Genomic DNA, 5,484 nt, shown 5'->3' on the forward strand with positions numbered 1-5,484 from the left:
GTTGTGGTAGTTGTGGTGGTAGTGGTGGTGATAGTGGTGGTGATAATGGTGGTAGTGGTGGTGGTAGTGGTGGTGGTAGTGGTGGTGGTAGTGGTGGTGGTAGTGGTGGTGGTAGTGGTGGTGGTAGTGGTGGTGGTAGTGGTGGTGGTAGTGGTGGTGGTAGTGGTGGTGGTAGTGGTGGTGGTAGTGGTGGTGGTGGTAGTGGTGGTGGTGGTAGTGGTGGTGGTGGTAGTGGTGGTAGTGGTGGTGGTAGTGGTGGTGGTAGTGGTGGTGGTAGTGGTGGTGGTAGTGGTGGTGGTAGTGGTGGTGGTAGTGGTGGTGGTGGTGGTGGTAGTGGTGGTAGTGGTAGTGGTGGTGGCAGTGGTGGTGTTAGTGGTGGTGGTAGTGGTGGTGGTAGTGGTGGTGGTGGTAGTGGTGGTAGTGGTGGTGGTAGTGATGGTGGTAGTGGTGGTGGTAGTGGTGGTGGTAGTGGTGGTGGTGGTAGTGGTGGTAGTGGTGGTGGTAGTGATGGTGGTAGTGGTGGTGGTAGTGGTGGTGGTAGTGGTGGTGGTAGTGGTGGTGGTAGTTGTGGTGGTAGTGGTGGTGGTAGTGGTGGTGGTAGTGGTGGTGGTGGTAGTGGTGGTGGTAGTGGTGGTGGTAGTAGTGGTGGTGGTAGTGGTGGTGGTAGTGGTGGTGGTAGTGGTGGTGGTAGTGGTGGTGGTGGTGGTGGTGGTGGTAGTGGTAGTGGTGGTGGCAATGGTGGTGGTAGTGGTGGTGTTAGTGGTTATGGTAGTGGTGGTGGTAGTGGTGGTGGTGGTAGTGGTGGTGGTAGTGGTGGTGGTATTGGTGGTGGTAGTGGTGGTGGTAGTGGTGGTGGTAGTGGTGGTGGTGGTAGTGGTGGTAGTGGTGGTGGTAGTGGTGGTGGTGGTAGTGGTGGTGGTAGTGGTGGTAGTGGTAGTGGTGGTAGTGGTGGTGGTAGTGGTGGTGGTGGTAGTGGTGGTAGTGGTGGTGGTAGTGGTGGTGGTAGTGGTGGTGGTAGTGGTGGTGGTAGTCGTGGTGGTGGTGGTGGTAGTGGTAGTGGTGGTGGCAGTGGTGGTGGTAGTGGTGGTGGTAGTGGTGGTGGTAGTGGTGGTGGTGGTAGTGGTGGTGGTAGTGGTGGTAGTGGTGGTGGTAGTGGTGGTGGTAGTGGTGGTGGTGGTAGTGGTGGTGGTAGTGGTGGTGGTGGTAGTGGTGGTGGTAGTGGTGGTGGTAGTGGTGGTGGTAGTGGCGGTGGTGGTAGTGGTGGTGGTAGTGGTGGTGGTAGTGGTGGTGGTGGCAGTGGTGGTGTTAGTGGTGGTGGTGGTAGTGGTGGTGGTAGTGGTTGTGGTAGAAGTGGTGGTGGTAGTGGTGGTTGTGGTGGTAGTGGTGGTGGTTGTGGTGGTGGTAATGGTGGTAGTGGTGGTGGTAGTGGTGGTGGTAGTGGTGGTAGTGGTGGTAGTGGTGGTGGTAGTGGTGGTAGTGGTGGTGGTAGTGGTGGTGGTAGTGATGGTGGTAGTGGTGGTGGTAGTGATGGTGGTAATGGTGGCGGTAGTGGTGGTAGTGATGGTGGTAGTGATGGTGGTAATGGTGGCGGTAGTGGTGGTAGTGATGGTGGTAGTGGTGATGGTAGTGGTGGTGGTAGTGATGGTGGTAGTGGTGGTGGTGGTGGCGGCGGCAGTAGTGGTGGTAGTAGTGATGGTGGTAGTGATGGTGGTAATGGTGGCGGTAGTGGTGGTGCTAGTGGTGGTGGTAGTGGCGGTGCTGGAGGTCGTAGTGATGGTGGTAGTGGTGGTAGTAATGGTGGTAGTGATGGTGGTAGTGATGGTGGTAGTGATGGTGGTAGTAGTGGTGGTAGTAGTGGCGGTAGCAGTGGTGGTAGTAGTGATCGTGGTAGTAGTGGTGGTAGTAGTGGTGGTAGTAGTGGGGGTGGTAGTAGTGGTGGTAGTAGTGATGATAGTAGTGGTGGTAGTAGTGATGGTGGTAGTAGTGATGGTAGTAGTGGTGGTAGTAGTGATGGTGGTAGTAGTGATGGTAGTAGTGATGATGGTAGTAGTGGTGGTAGTGATGGTAGTAGTGGTGGTAGTGATGGTGGTAGTAGTGGTGGTAGTAGTGATGGTGGTAGTAGTGGTAGCAGTGATGGTGGTGTTAGTTATGGTGGTAGTAGTGGTGGTAGTGGTGGTGGTAATAGTGGTGGTAGTGATGGTGGTAGTGGTGGTGGTAGTAGTAGTGGTGGTAGTGATGGTGGTAGTAGTGGTGGTAGTGATGGTGGTAGTAGTGGTGGTAGTGATGGTGGTAGTAGTGGTGGTAGTGATGGTGGTAGTAGTGGTGGTAGTGATGGTGGTAGTGATGGTGGTAGTGGTGGTGGTAGTGATGGTGGTAGTAGTGGTGGTAGTGATGGTGGTAAGAGTGGTGGTAGTGATGGTGGTAGTAGTGATGGTAGTAGTGGTGGTAGTGGTGGTGGTAGTGATGGTGGTAGTAGTGGTGGTAGTGATGGTGGTAATAGTGGTGGTAGTGATGGTGGTAGTAGTGATGGTAGTAGTGGTGGTAGTGCTGGTGGTAGTGATGGTGGTAGTAGTGGTGGTAGTGATGGTGGTAGTGATGGTGGTAGTAGTGGTAGTGTTCGCTGCAAAAACAATCTAGTTGATCAGCAACTGCTGCGTCTGAACAACCTCTCTCTTACATCTGTTCTCCTGTAATTATAATAATAATAATAATAATAATAATAATAATAATAATAATAATAATAATAATATTAATAATAATAATAATAATAATAATAATAATAATAATAATAATATTAATAATAATAATAATAATAATAATAATAATAATAATAATAATAATAATAATAATATTAATAATAATAATAATAATAATAATAATATTAATAATAATAATATTAATAATAATAATAATAATAATAATAATAATAATAATAATAATAATAATAATAATAATAATAATAATAATATTAATAATAATAATAATAATAATAATAATAATAGTAATAATAATAATAATAATAATAATAATAATAATAATAATAATAATAATAATAATAATAATAATAATAATAATAACAATAATAATAATAATAATAATAATAATAATAATAATAATAATAATAATAACAGTATTGCTGAGGTCTTTGCTTTATCATATTATTATAATTTAATAAATAATTATAATAATTTCAAATTACCATAATTACTCAAGAAAATATTTTAGCTCAGGACAAGTTTGTTGATGATTATTTCTGGAATTATTATATTTGTTGATAATTGTGTGAGTTTGCTTACCCGGGAATTATTCTTCCTTGTTTATTGTTATTATTATTGCTGCTATTATAATTATTATTAATTATTATTATTATTAATATTATTATTATTATTATTATTATTATTATTATTATTATTATTATTATTATTATTATTATTATTATTATTAATTATTATTATTATTATTATTATTATTATTATTATTATTAATTATTATTATTATTATTATTATTATTATTATTATTATTATTAATTATTATTATTATTATTATTATTATTATTATTATTATTATTAATTATTATTATTATTATTATTATTATTATTATTATTATTAATTATTATTATTATTATTATTATTATTATTATTATTATTATTAATTATTATTATTATTATTATTATTATTATTATTGTTATTATTATTATTATTAATTATTATTATTATTATTATTATTATTAATTATTATTATTATTATTATTATTATTATTATTATTATTATTATTATTTTTTTTTTTTTTTTTTTTTTTCAACAAGTCGGCCGTCTCCCACCGAGGCAGGGTGACCCAAAAAAGAAAGAAAATCCCCAAAAAGAAAATACTTTCATCATCATTCAACACTTTCACCACACTCGCACATTATCACTGTTTTTGCAGAGGTGCTCAGAATACAACAGTTTAGAAGCATAAACATATAAAGATACACAACATATCCCTCCAAACTGCCAATATCCCAAACCCCTCCTTTAAAATGCAGGCATTGTACTTCCCATTTCCAGGACTCAAGTCCGACTATATGAAAATAACCGGTTTCCCTGAATCCCTTCACTAAATATTACCCTGCTCACACTCCAACAGATCGTCAGGTCCCAAGTACCATTCGTCTCCATTCACTCCTATCTAACACGCTCACGCACGCTTGCTGGAAGTCCAAGCCCCTTACCCACAAAACCTCCTTTACCCCCTCTCTCCAACCCTTTCGAGGACGACCCCTACCCCGCCTTCCTTCCCCTATAGATTTATATGCTTTCCATGTCATTCTACTGTGATCCATTCTCTCTAAATGACCAAACCACCTCAACAACCCCTCTTCTGCCCTCTGACTAATACTTTTATTAACTCCACACCTTCTCCTAATTTCCACACTCCGAATTTTCTGCATAATATTTACACCACACATTGCCCTTAAACAGGACATCTCCGCTGCCTCCAACCGTCTCCTCGCTGCTGCATTTACCACCCAAGCTTCACACCCATATAAGAGTGTTGGTACTACTATACTTTCATACATTCCCTTCTTTGCCTCCATAGATAACGTTTTTTGACTCCACATATACCTCAACGCACCACTCACCTTTTTTCCCTCATCAATTCTATGATTAACCTCATCCTTCATAAATCCATCCGCCGACACATCAACTCCCAAGTATCTGAAAACATTCACTTCTTCCATACTCCTCCTCCCCAATTTGATATCCAATTTTTCTTTATCTAAATCATTTGACACCCTCATCACCTTACTCTTTTCTATGTTCACTTTCAACTTTCTACCTTTACACACATTCCCAAACTCATCCACTAACCTTTGCAATTTTTCTTTAGAATCTCCCATAAGCACAGTATCATCAGCAAAAAGTAACTGTGTCAATTCCCATTTTGAATTTGATTCCCCATAATTTAATCCCACCCCTCTCCCAAACACCCTAGCATTTACTTCCTTTACAACCCCATCTATAAATATATTAAACAACCATGGTGACATTACACATCCCTGTCTAAGACCTACTTTTACCGGGAAGTAGTCTCCCTCTCTTCTACACACCCTAACCTGAGCCTCACTATCCTCATAAAAACTCTTTACAGCATTTAATAACTTACCACCTATTCCATATACTTGCAACATCTGCCACATTGCTCCTCTATCCACTCTATCATATGCCTTTTCTAAATCCATAAATGCAATAAAAACTTCCCTATCTTTATCTAAATACTGTTCACATATATGCTTCAATGTAAACACCTGATCTACACATCCCCTACCCACTCTAAAACCTCCTTGCTCATCCGCAATCCTACATTCTGTCTTACCTCTAATTCTTTCAATTATAACCCTACCGTACACTTTTCCTGGTATACTCAGTAAGCTTATTCCTCTATAATTTTTACAGTCTCTTTTGTCCCCTTTCCCTTTATATAAAGGGACTATACATGCT

Source organism: Cherax quadricarinatus, chromosome 43 (genome assembly GCF_038502225.1).
Source record: "Cherax quadricarinatus isolate ZL_2023a chromosome 43, ASM3850222v1, whole genome shotgun sequence".
NCBI lineage: Eukaryota > Metazoa > Arthropoda > Malacostraca > Decapoda > Parastacidae > Cherax > Cherax quadricarinatus.